Source organism: Natator depressus, chromosome 9, assembly GCF_965152275.1.
Source record: "Natator depressus isolate rNatDep1 chromosome 9, rNatDep2.hap1, whole genome shotgun sequence".
NCBI lineage: Eukaryota > Metazoa > Chordata > Testudines > Cheloniidae > Natator > Natator depressus.
Genome location: NC_134242.1, coordinates 61,181,998 through 61,194,944, shown reverse-complemented (window position 1 = coordinate 61,194,944; position 12,947 = coordinate 61,181,998). Strand labels below are relative to the sequence as shown.

Genomic DNA, 12,947 nt, shown 5'->3' with positions numbered 1-12,947 from the left:
CCACCCACGCTGGCTTAATGAAGATACAAAGTAACTAAGGCCCACCCACCCGGGACTTAAACTCCTAGTCCCTCCTGGGTTCTGCCCCTAGCTCGTGACTATTCCCTCAAATCTTCCTTCTCTCTGGGCTCAGAGAAACCAGTAGGCAAACTTCCCCCCACTGCCCTCCTGGCCTGGGGCTTTCCCAGCTCTCTTCCCACAGCAGCTCTCCACTACTGCTCCCTGGGAAAACTCCAACAGCTAGTTCACTCTCTCTCTCAAGATCTTCCCCCACATCCCAGCAGTCCCTTCCCACCTCTCTTTCCGAACCACTGCCTGACCCTTTAGGTAGGCCAAGTATCTTCTCTTCAGTCCCCCCTGAAGGAAATCAACTAGGCACAGCTGGGCCGGGCCTGCTCCTTCTTAAAGGGGCCTGGATAGTCTCATCTAACTTTTCAGCAGTAGTTAAAAAATTTGGGGGCTCCTATTTACCCTCTCTCTTAATACACGAGCAAGGGAGCATTCAGTGAAACTGAAAGGCAATACATTTCAAATGTCTAAAGGAAATCCCATATACAAGGCACAGCTAACCTGTGGAACTCACTGACACAAGGCATCAAGCCCAGTAGCATTCAACAAAAGGGTAGACATTTGTATGACTAAGAGCGGGCCAGCTCCGCCAGTTGTGTAATTCCTTGTAGCTCAGTGGAGTTTCACTGATTCACACCAGCTTAGCATCTGGCCCAATACCTAGAATTACATTAGATAGGATTCAGAGTAGCATAACATTTTCTAAGGTTGCTTTGGGACACTAGCCAATCACTAACTGCCCGGGAGTAGATAGAAATCTCCCCACAGGCCTCTCAATGCAAAATTGTCAGTTATTTTGTAGGGCTTTCTCGCATCTTTCTCCAAAGCATCTGGTATTCGCCACTGTCAGAGACAGGATACTGGACTAGACAGGCCATTTGTCTGTTCCTGTCTTGCAAATCCTATGTTCCTTCCTATTTTGTTTGCTAATGTCATTATCTGCAGTTTTAGGTCTCCCTGTGTATTGTTTCTGGATAGGCTTCAGCTCTTAATCTCTATTTGTTTATTCATTTTGCTGGAAAGCTTTTCAGTTCACCTTTAACAAAACTCACATGTAATTTAATTACAAGGGATGTTCAGTGGTGAGTTCATCTTATCAGAGAAGAGTATTAATTAGATCATGAGCAGTCTGGGGGGTGGAGGAAGAAGTGGGAGATATATTGCAAGAGTGTGTGTTATGTCATCTGAGCAGTGATGACATTATTATTATCTCCACCTCTTCAGTATGAATTTCTCACACAGATTGATGACTTCACATAGCAGAATTTCACTATCAAACATTCATTGCAAGGTCGATTTTTAAAAAGCCTCTTTTATTTGATGAGGGTTTATGGACACCCCTCCAAGGACCCAGTGGGACATTCCACAAGAATGGGACTGACCAATCCTATTCCCTGCTGGAGGATCAAGTCAGCAGTGCTTGACTGCATGTCCTAGGGCCTATAGTGAGTGTGAATGGAGATTCTCCTTTACCTCAGAAGGTAGGCATTTGTGTTTTGGAGCAGGAAGATCAGTGCCCGCCACCCCCCCCCCCACCACCACCACAACCACACACATACATTATTGCTGTGAAGTTCTTAGTGACAGTGGTATGCAGAATGGTGACAAATGGGAAGTTGTAGATGGCCATGAATTTTGTTGTACTAGGTACACAGAACAGACAGGGTGGTGGGGATGTAATAAAGAGTCTATTTCCAATACTTGCAAGGGACTGGTGGGGTGAAACGGAGCAGCAGTGTCTATTGCACACATTCCTCACCAGCAGTGGCGGGATTATGGTTTTGTGGGGCCCTGGGCCAGAGCAAGTGAGGAAATGGGGTCAGTGCATGGAGGTGCCCATTTTTCCAGGATCCCTCAAATGGCCGGGGCCCCTGGGCACAGACTCCATTGGCTCAGTGGCTAATCTGATTGCTCACCAGTACGTTTGTTCTGGTGCTCATCATGCTCTGAGGGCTATTTATGAAAGGCAGAAAATTTGCATTTGATACAGATTTTCCAAAAGTCACAGGCTGATCACAAGTTTGGTGGCAACATGACATACTCCGCGCATGGGCAGGCAGGGAAGGTGCTCACAATGCTCACTTCACTCTCTAATGCCCCCTACTACCTGGAAGGAGCCATGCCTAGCATGGCTTAGCCAGAGAATAGGAAAACCTGACACAGAAGCCTTTGATGCAGTGGGAGGCTTCAAGGGAAACTCTCCCCTGGCCAAAAGCCCTTGGAAATTAAAGAGCTGTCCTGTCAGCCTGAACTCTGACTGCTGAGTATATGCTTCTCCTTAATTACAATGGAAGGATAATCTCAGTTTGGTTAAACCCCAAGGGTCTGATTCTCCTCTCACCCTGGTGTAGATGGGCAGCAACTCCACTGCAATCAGCATCCCATGTGGAGCCAGCATCAAGGACAGCAGAATCAGGGGCAGGATGTTTTTCCCATTATTTGTGGAAGAATTAATCAGAAAATTGCAGTCCGGCAGGCTTCAGAGCAGGAGTCCAATCCCTTCAAATCGTCTATGCCCCGCCACTGAGCTCTCAGCCACAGATTATTTAAATAATGGTTCTGTTTTGATTTTATTCTATTTTTTAAAAGCGACCCAGGATTTTGTATCAAATCATACGTAAAATGATATTAATCATCCTAACATAGCTGTGCTGGATTTCCCAAGCCGCTGGAAGGTGGAAGAAGGGCAGGCTGACAGGTTCATGTCCATGGCCCAACCTGTGATGAAATAACAGCCTGGGAATGATGTCTGGAATAGTGCTGGGAGGGATATTGCTGTCAGCCTTTCACTTGTGCAGACCTGATTTAATATTAGGACTAGATCACATGTGAAATGAGAGTGGTGATCTCAGCCTAATCCGCTATAACATTCCAGCTGGTGGGTCAGGGGGCTGCTGAAGGTCAAAACAGAGAGCTTTTCTCATTGCTTCCAATGCCCCATTGGGTCACCCTTCTGCCTCTATGTGTTTGTCCCCTACAAATTCCCTATACAGGACTGGCCCAGAGGCCCTTTCCCTTCCCTTGAAGCAAAACTTCACTTCCCAGAGTTACTTTATGTTTTTTAGTCTGGCTCAAATTCAACCCAGGTGTAGACTGGCACACCTTCATTTGAGAGGAGTTGTAATCGCACCCTCTAGTGCCATGGCTGAATTTGTTCCTTTGACTCAAAGGGCAACATTCTGGATAGATGACGATGGACAGATAAAGGGGTGTGGGGACAGACAGATCCTCTATCTTACAGCAGAATTTGCCCCAGTCTTTGGAATCTATATGCTGCTCCAAAGAAAAACAGAGAAAATTAAAAACAGCCTTGAAAAAAATACAGCATGGGGCAGAACCCCCGATTAGTCCAGATCTGCTCTCAGCCTGTAACCATGTCTGCAGGAAAGGTTGTCCTAAGACTGAATGCAGTTTTGACCTTGACTTGTTCTCACAGAAGGCACAGCACAAGGGCTGACTTTCCATGTGAGTAGGAGTAAGAATTATTATATGCAGACCAGGGCTTGACAAAATACAATGCAGGCCTGGCCCAGCCCCAAGGAGTCTAGAAAGGCAGGACACGGTGCAAGACCCTGAGGAGGGAGGGGCTTGGCATTCATTTTTGTAGCGCTATTAATTCACTTTGAGTGGGCAGCATAAAGAAGCAAGGCTTTAAAGGGGACTGGACTGAGGATTGGGTGGTGGGTGGCGAGAAAGCCGTGGCCAGGAGCAGTGCTGAGGCAAGGACAGAGAAAGGGTGTCGCTGGCAGAGCACAGGCTGTGAGCATGGAACATGGTGAGAGGTGGTGGTGAGCCTTCCCTTGTATACAGTAGGATGGCGAGTAACGCACTCACGCGCCAGGTGCAAGACTTGGTTCAAATCCCCACTCTGCCTAATGTGGAGCAGGGATCTGATCCCAGATCTCCCAGCTAAGTGCCTTCACCACTAAGCTGTAGGGACAGTCCGGAATGGGCTGCTCTCAATCTCCTGGTGAAGCTGATCCGCTTTGTAAAAACTACTTAAATATATGGGAGCAGGGACTCAAACCTGACTTTGCCACAGCCCAAGGGCATGCTCAAACCACTGGCTAGAAAGTCACTCTCACCCTCTCTCTGACACAATATCTCGGGGTTGTGGATTCCACTAGGCAGCAGTGTGCCTAAAGTTAGACCTTCAAAGGCTCAGCCTAACTCCCCCTTGTGGATCTAGCCCTAGCTGTCTCCCTGTGCAGCGTAGCATTCCATGCAGGGCATAGTCTCTGGTCAACAAGAGAGACAAAGTGGGGAGACCCAAATGATATGGAAACTTGTATAATGCCTGGTCTGCACTTCACAATTAGATCAACCTAGTTACTGCCTCTCAGCGAGATAGATTAACTACATCGATAGAAAAACCTCCTGCTGTCAATGTGGGAAGCACCTAGGCTACACCAGCACAGCTGCTGCAGTGGAGACATGCTCTGAGTCTGTAGCCGAGGCTGTTTTGTTCAACAAATGCCTCCTGTTCAATAAGATCAGCGATTCCACATATTGTGGTAGGGAGCATCCAGAACAGTCATGGATGTGCAGCATCAGGGGCCGGCTCATGCACCCAAACTGGGTGGGGCCTGGTGTGGTTAGTTCCTGACCTCCGCTTTTAAAATATCCCTGCAAAATGATCCGGCAGGTATCTGAATAGCTCCAAACCACAGGCCCAGCTGGCTTTCAGTTTTAAGTATCATGCAGGTAGGCTCCAAGCCTTCAGGGGCAGGGAGGAGGAATGCTGCAGATCCTTCTGCTTGACTTGCCCTGGGGAGATGAACCTTTCCTACAGGGCCTTTGTGTAACTTCAGCATTTAATGTATAAATTTAGCCCTGCTTTACATCCTTCCCGATGTAATTCAATTTGGCTGTCAGCAGACTGGCAGGGAGCCCAGGCCTCGTGGAACCACCCAGAGAATAGCACATCAGGCTACAAGAAACACCTTCCCCAGGCAGCAGACTGGAGCCTGCTCCCATCCTGGAGCTGCCTGGAGCCAGGCTGAGGTTATTTATGGGGAGGAAGGAACTGAATTGGAGGATTCTCTGCTCCTTGAAGTCTTTAAACTACGATTTGAGGACTTCAGTAGCACAGATATAAGTGTGAAGTTTTTTGCAGGAGTGGTGGGTGAAATTCTGTGGCCTGCGTTGTGCAGGAGGTCAGACTAGATGATCATAATGGTCCCTTCTGACCTAAATATCTATGAATGAATGAATCTATGAATTGCTTTTTAAGGGGAGTTAACGCTGGGTGCTGGATAAGGTGCCAGGCTGACGGACTCAGGAGACACATACAACACAAGCTGCCCTGCCAGTGAACAAGCCATGCCCTGGCAGGACTCTGCCTTGAGGAGGTAATTCAGCCTCTATGCTCAGGCAGGGCATCCTGTTCCCCTGCGTGCTCCAAATAGGCCGCATGGGGAGCCACTGGCCCTCTGCACCAGCAGTTGTGCAGAGACGAGGCTTCGGGGCACTGGACTGAGATGAGCGGGGACACAGAGGGAAGGCCATGGTGGCCATCTGCAAGGTCCTCCCTCAGCCTCTGCACCACCCAGCAGAGGTGCTGTGCTGCCGCTCACTGAGAGATTGCTAAGCAATCCTCCCCAGCACACACCTCTTGTTTTCCCACAGCCAAGCGAGCGGGGGTTACTGTTTCTCAGGGCAGCAGGAGTTATTATGTTCCACAGCCCTGAGAGGAGAACACGCCAGACAGCAGCCCCTCCCACAGTTCTGCCCGTTGGCTCCACACCCCTGTGCCACATAACCCAGCAGCATGGGGAGAAGCAGGGAGACGCTTAGCTGGGGGCGCCTTGCAGGCTCCCGTACCATCTTGCCCCTCCCTTGTCCCGCTCCCTGGCACTTTATTGTGCTGGGTCAGGGTCATCCCACTCCACACCAGGGGAGGTAGGCAGCTTACGAATCTGTTTTCCCCATTTAGAATCTGTGCCTGCTGCTTCCTTGAGAGCCTCCATCCATGGCCTCTTTCCCTGAGTGCTGGACGGAGGCCTCTGACTCACTTTCCCGCCTGGTGCTGGGTGGGAGCAACTAACAATTGCTATGCTGGGGTAGGGCTGAAGTCCTAGGCAGGGAAGGCCCCACATCTCATTGGGAATCTCCTGCACCAGCCAGGGTACGTGGAATGTGCAAAACCTCATCATGGGCAAGCAAACACGGGTGGGCACTGTGACATCCTGGCACCCCAATATTCACCACTGTCATGTAATTAGGACATGTTTTGTACAAAGTATGCCTTGTGAGGTGTCATTGTAAAAGTCTTGATCTGCTAGACATTAATATCACATTGGATTGTATGTGCTATCGTCATATGTGAAGCGATGAAGTTTGGCTATGTACATGTTACTGAAACATGTGAAATTGAAAACACCCACAAGCAGCCTTTTAAGTACAACAGTAAAAAGGCCAAACAATGTTCGTGGGTTATGGAGGAAATGCACACAAGCACAAGGGTTACCCCAGGAACTGTGAACAATAGAAACCTTTCAGAGATAGCACTACACAATGGGAACTCTTTGACCCAGGTCCCAGCAAAAGAGCTTTCCAGCAAGTGGGAAGTAGATATAAAAGGGGGGAAATGACATCATGTGGGTACCTCAGTCTCCCTACAACAACACACCTGAAGATACCTGAGTAACAAAGATTGAATTGTGGGGAAGTGATGGTCCCAGGCCAAAGGGATTTCTAGCCTGTGTATGAAAATCTGGGAAACCCAAGCTGCAAAGCTAAAGCAGCTTGTGCCTTAAGAATCTGCCAACCTGTTTATTACTCAAGATGAGAATTTGCTATTTCATATCCTGCCTACCTAGTGTGTTAAGTTCAGTTTGTGGTTTTGTTTATTTACAAGGTAATCTGCTTTGATCTGTTTGCTATCGCTTAGAATCTACTCCTTTTCTAGTTAATCAACTTATTTTATGTTTTAATCCAAAACAGTGTGCATTTGCCTAAGGTGCCTGGGGAAAATCTCAGCTTGGTTACCACAAGTGTGCATGGTCCTCTTCACATTGAGGGAGAGGCGGACCGGGTGTTAAACCCATATACTGGCCAAATTTGACCAGGGTAGGACAGTTCTGCTCTGGGGTCCTAGGCTGGCGGTTAGAAAGCCTGCATGTGACTGCAGCTGGGTGTGTCCCTACCTGTGTGAATGCTGGTGAAAGTGCAAGCTTGGAGGGCTTTGCAACTTGTCACAGCAGCACAGGAGCCCAGGCTGGCGGGTCAGAGGGCTCGGTGGTACCCCAGTTCCAGGTGGCACCCCGGGGCGACCCATCACAGGCACGTTACAGGAAGCTGAAATGGTTTGCACTGATCAGAATCAGTTAGTTACAGGAAGGGCTAGTGACACCAAGCTAGCAAGAGGCAGACATGGGGCGGTCGAGGGAGGCACAGAGAATTCTCTAGCCTCCCCCCAACCTCCAATTGCCCCATAGACTCTCCAGGCCCTGCTACCCTGATGGTGTTGCAGTGTCCCTCACGGTGGACATGGGATGGGATTGGATGCAATGAATATAAAAGGAATTCTTTAAGGAGGCTGCTGGACACAAACTAACTTTGAGGTTCTCTTTCGCCTCCCGACTGATTCATACAGCCGTTGCTGCCACCCTCTGGGCTGGCACTGTGGGATTGGAGTGGGCACCTCCACATGAACTGCTACAGTGTGAACTAGAGTGCCAGAACTGGCACTGCAACAACTCATATCCTCCAGGGATCAGCACAGAGGGGGACCTGTAACACACTCACCGCTGGGTTAGCTCATCACTCAGGGTCTCCTTATTGCCTGTCCTGGCTGAAGCTCTGGAGAACCTCATGCCCTAAACAGCCTGTGGTTAGCCGCAGACAAACACACATGGCCGAGCCCCATATGCACATTGTTGCTCTGTTTGGATCTGGAGGCTTCTGCAATAGAACACACAGTGAGGACCACTAAAGGGCTCCCAAACTATTTAAAGGGATACTGCCCAATTCCTATACATTGCATGCTCCCTGGGCTCTGTTCTAGGGATAAAAAGGGGAAAGCTCAGGATGGCAAATCCAGAGCTAAATAAATGTAAGTTTTTAAAAACAAAGTATTGCCAACCCCAAAAATTCAAAAGTCACAGGACTGGCTTAAGAATTTTGAGATTTAAATACACACCCCGTTTGGTTTCTTTTTATTTAATTGCTGTCATTTTTTTTTTATCTTTTAGATCACACCGGCGTCACATTTCTAAGCTTTTATCCAGGACCACAAGGGCTAGAAACATACATTTAAAAAAAAAAAAAGAGTTAAGTTTCTCATTTATTCACATGACTCCAGGAGCTGGGACTTTCAGAAATACATCAGATAGTACCAGTCTCATCATTAAGTCATGAGAGTTAGCAGCACTGGAAATACAAAGGGAGGGGGAAAGTTGCCTCCATATGAAAGCTTTTCCTGGGGACATTTTGGAAAGGGCTCTGTAATAACACCTAGCTCTCATATTGTGCTTTTCATTAGCAGATTTGAAAGCGCTTTAGAAAGGGAGGTAAGTACCACGATCCGTATTGTACAGATGGAACTGAGGGAGGTGGTCACCAGTGGTGGAGTTGGGAATAGGCGCTCTCTCTCCGGAGTCCCAGTTCAGTACACTACCTTTTAGGTCACACTGCCTCCCTTCAGTATTCTTCCTTCCACCTAGCCAAATCAACGGGGTGAGGGAGCCCCAGTTCAAATGCAAAGTGATTTGGTGAAAAAGCCCCAGTGTGTTTTAGCAGAGATTCAGAAAAGCTGCTCTCCTAGTGCGAGTGGCTTTCTCCTCCTCCCCCTCTTCTTAGGGAGGGAGCACCCACAGTCAGACGCCACCTCCGTTTCCTCGGAGACAGGAAAGGCCCAGCCAGGTCTTGCTGAGCCAAAAGGGCATTTTCACGTAGCGCCACAGAACCACAGGGCTCCCTGCCAACTTCAGCAGTGCTTTCTCCCCTTCCCTCCCTCCCCCACCACCCGCTGCCACGAAAACCCCAGACTGTCTGACAAAGAGGAAAGATGAATGGAAAACATTGCCCTAAGCAAAAAAAAACAACAACAACCCTTGAGAGATGCATATCTAACCCTTCTGCCTGTCAGAGTTGGCAGCAACAAGGGCTGGGTTCAGTATCTAGGGGTTCCGTTCCAATAACACAATGCAAAACTGGCTCAAGCCCCCACCCAGTGACCTGGGACAAATATATATACCACCCCCGCTGGGCGCCTCCAAGAGGCAATACTTCCCCTCTCGCAAGCACAGAGTCTGCGTGTAGCAAAAAGCCTTTTAATAACTGAGAGAAACAATGTGGCATTATGTTGGGGAAACACCACCAACAGGATTCATAACACAACCCATGAGCAAAAAACCCACCCCAAGCAAATTGGGGCATGCCCTTTCCCTTTGGTTCTTGAGTCCAGCAACCCAAAATCGCCCAAAGTCCCAAAAGTCCAACAACCCAAAAGTCTCTGTCCGTGGTCAGGGCAGCCCCAGAGTTCAAAAGTTTATCTGCAGAGTTTTACCTCCCAACCTGGGTGAAGATTGGGGGCAGGGGGTGGTTTAAGGGGCACCTTACATATTCCAAGGCTGATGGCCCCACCTCTCCAGGGGCTCCGCTCTGCCAGCCACCCCATGAGCTGCTCTAAGCATCCGACAAACTGCTCTGCTCCACCAGTTGCTCTGCTCGCCTTCCTGCAAACTGCTCCACCATATATCTTCAGGCTCCCCCACTACTTAACACTCAGCTCTAAGTAAGTTTAACTCTTTTAGTAATTTCAGCTTGTAGTAGGGGAGCCTCAGTGCTGGTACACCATTAGCCCAAAGCAAATTCAGCTCAGCAGCCTGTAACTAGACTCCTAATAGAATCAAAATTAGCTCTGATATTCCACAGTGGAGAGAGGAGGAAGTGCAATTAGCATGTAAGGCCCTCACCCAGGAGAGGGGCACCAAATATTAACACCTGTCCCCAGCCTCCCTCAATTCACAGAGTTTTGGAACCCATGTCCCTTACCTAGCGAGTGCTACTTAGTTGATGGCGAGTCCCTCCATCATGACAAAAGGCCAGGTACAGTTCCACTGTCCTTGATTCCCATAATCAGGGTAATAACAATTTATTCTTCCTGCCCTAATAACAGAGACACTGGGGATCCCACAGCAGCCAAAGCGACCATTTGGGCCGCTATGGCCTCATTCTAGGCGGGGTGGGTGTGCCTATGCAAATGAGATCAGCCCCTGAAGTTCTTTTCCACAACTTGCCACACCTCGCCACCAGATGTCAGGGTGAAGCTCATCCTGACTCTGCTTACACGTAGCAGAAAGAGGGGGCTGCGGGCTGTGCAGGCAGCACCATTTATTCAGTACTGTTGGCAATATCATCAGCAGGGCTCCCCAGTTCCAGGGCCTGGAGCACCTTGGAGCTCTGCAAACTTACTCCCTCCTGCTGAGATGTAAGTGCCACCCCAAAGAAAAGAGATGAAGCAAAGTTAACCAAGCATGCAGGGGTGGTCCCTATTTAACCCCTGCCAGCCTTAAAGGGGCACAATTCTTGTCCAGCTAAACAGACGCTACGCAGATATCCATCACCAGCTGTGTGCAATTTCATACCACTGTATCCTTTTGAGGCCCACAGAAGAGTTATCAAATCAGATCTGCCTCCAGAATTCTCCATCTGTGCGCAGTTGCAGGTGTGGTTTGGTTGAGCGGTCTCCCCTAGGATTTCCCAGCCAAGCCCCCTCATGGGCTGATCAGACAAGACCGGGGAGTCGTACAGGGCACAGGACAAAAGGCTGTTATGTTAGGAGCAACAGGAATTACGAGTCTGGGCATAGGGGTGAGAAAGAAACCCCGGAGCTTTTCATAAGAGGTGGGCTGAGCAGGATAGAGAAACTTCTGAGTGCCCAGCCCTGGGAGCCCGGGATCGCTGTATCCTTTCACCACTGACCTAACTTTGTCCTCTTCTCCTTTTCTGACTCGTGTCTAGCTGCCGTCAGACCTCACTTCCCTTTGACTTTCCCCCTCCAAAAATATACATCTATCTAGCACTGATCCAGAGCAAAACCTTCCACCTTCCAGCTTGGGTCCCGACCAACAGCCCTCCTTTGTTACTCCCATTCTCACACATGATGAGTGGATTCCAGAAACCAAAACATCACTTTGGCAGGCACTTTCGTCCTTTAACCTCCTTATCTAGGATCTGAGCCACAAATCAGCGAGGTGACGCAGACCAGCATCAGGGGCCAGGGCCAAAGGACGCAGGCAGCCTCCCTCACACACAGCTCTGCCAATTCACGACAGTCCTGGCTTTCAGTATATGCTGAGAACAACCCCAGCTCTCATGATTTTATTGTGAATCTCACAATAATTGGTGTTTAAAGCCCCAGCTGCTGGAATCATGGGAATACATAGGAATCTCAGCTTTCCTTCTGAAAAATAAGGAAGTTTCTAGCTCTCAAGGTTTCAGAGGAAGGCATGAAAACGTGATCCCAGTGAATTTCAAAGCTCAGAATCGGAAGGCAAAGAAAACATACCCAATATATCTTTTGAAAGCTCATGACTTTTAAGCCAATCTTGTATTTTGGGGGAGCTGACTTGCGATTTTTGAACATTCAGGGTTGGCAGAACTGTGAATGCACCTCAGGTCTTATCTGCATCACCCCACCCACCACCTATCATTTCGCTCCTAGGACCCCAGACAGCTCTGCTAATGCACCTCAGTGCTAACCTACAACATTGCCTGATGTTCCACAATGCTCCTCATCCTGAGCTCAGCCCGCACTGCAACTCTACTACCAGGCTTCCATTACAGCTCTGCCCATATCTCTCAGTCGCAGCACCCTGGGGCTGGTTCTAGGGGCAAGCAAGCAAGGTGGTCACCCTGGGTGCCAACCTGCTGTGCCACTTGGCTCCCGTGCCCCTTGGGATGGGTGAGGTGAGAGAAACATTTTCTGCCCTGGCCAGCAAAATGGCTAGGGCCGCTTCTGCAGCATCTCCTCCCTGCTCTCCAGTGCTGGGCCCCCAAAGCTCTGCCAGTACATCTTGTCCTGATGTGCAGCCCTCTGCTTTTCCACTACCAGGCTCTGCTTAGTCCTTAGTCCTTACCTGCAACCACTCACCTCGCAGGACTCTGTCTCTAAACAGAGACTCCCAATGGCACAGAGGTTAGCAGTCAGCATTGCAATGTGTGACCAGTCTCCTGGGGATTAGATGCAGACCCACAAAATCCATTCCATCTGTGACAACCTTTGAACTCAGGCCATCAGATTATAAAGGGCTCAGCTTGCACTGAAACCTGCTAGGCAAAGCAGGTTTCTTGGATCGTGCCTTCTTGGAACACTTGGCTTCTCCCAAAATAAACCTTCCTGGCCAACAAGAATGACACAGCCTGCAATCTCATGTTTGCTGTCTGGAACACAGAAACCAGAGACAACAGGGCTCACGTGTTTCCCAAAGGTTAAAACACAGGGTACAGATGTTATCTTAGTGGCTGTCTGAGCCCTTTAAATCCTTCTGATAAATGGATACGTCCCTCCCTCCAATCTCAGCCCAGGTTCAGTGCCACCATTGCTAAGAATGTCTCCTCCCATGGGAACGTCGCTGTGCTGGGGGCAGATACAGAGGGGCTGTTTTGCAGGGGGTGCAGTATTGCTCTGGACCCGCTGCCGTAATAACTCTGCTAATGTAGATTTATTTCCTGGTGTGCAACATTGTCTGGGAAATACGGTTGGGAAAGCGAGTCAGGCTGCAGCTGAACTCTCCCCGACCCCACCAGGGTCAAGTTTTGTTGATGCAGAACAGACCACCAGCGCCCAAGGTTTACCTTGGAATGGACGCAGACAAATACCTGGCGAGGAGGAGGAATGAATTGACTTTGCAAAGGAATAAATCAGCTGC

General features: G+C 49.2%; 1 protein-coding gene across 1 annotated transcript in view; it reads right to left on the bottom strand.

Annotated features, from left to right (window-relative positions):
* The window catches only part of LOC141994189 (BTB/POZ domain-containing protein KCTD16-like), a 57,082-nt gene extending 44,837 nt beyond the window's left edge, over window positions 1-12,245 (bottom strand). Inside the window, exon 1 of the mRNA XM_074964364.1 lies at window positions 12,156-12,245. The gene's annotated coding sequence lies outside the window, so the exon portion shown is untranslated. The remainder of the gene's footprint in view (window positions 1-12,155) is intronic.
* Between the last annotated feature and the right edge of the window lie 702 nt (window positions 12,246-12,947).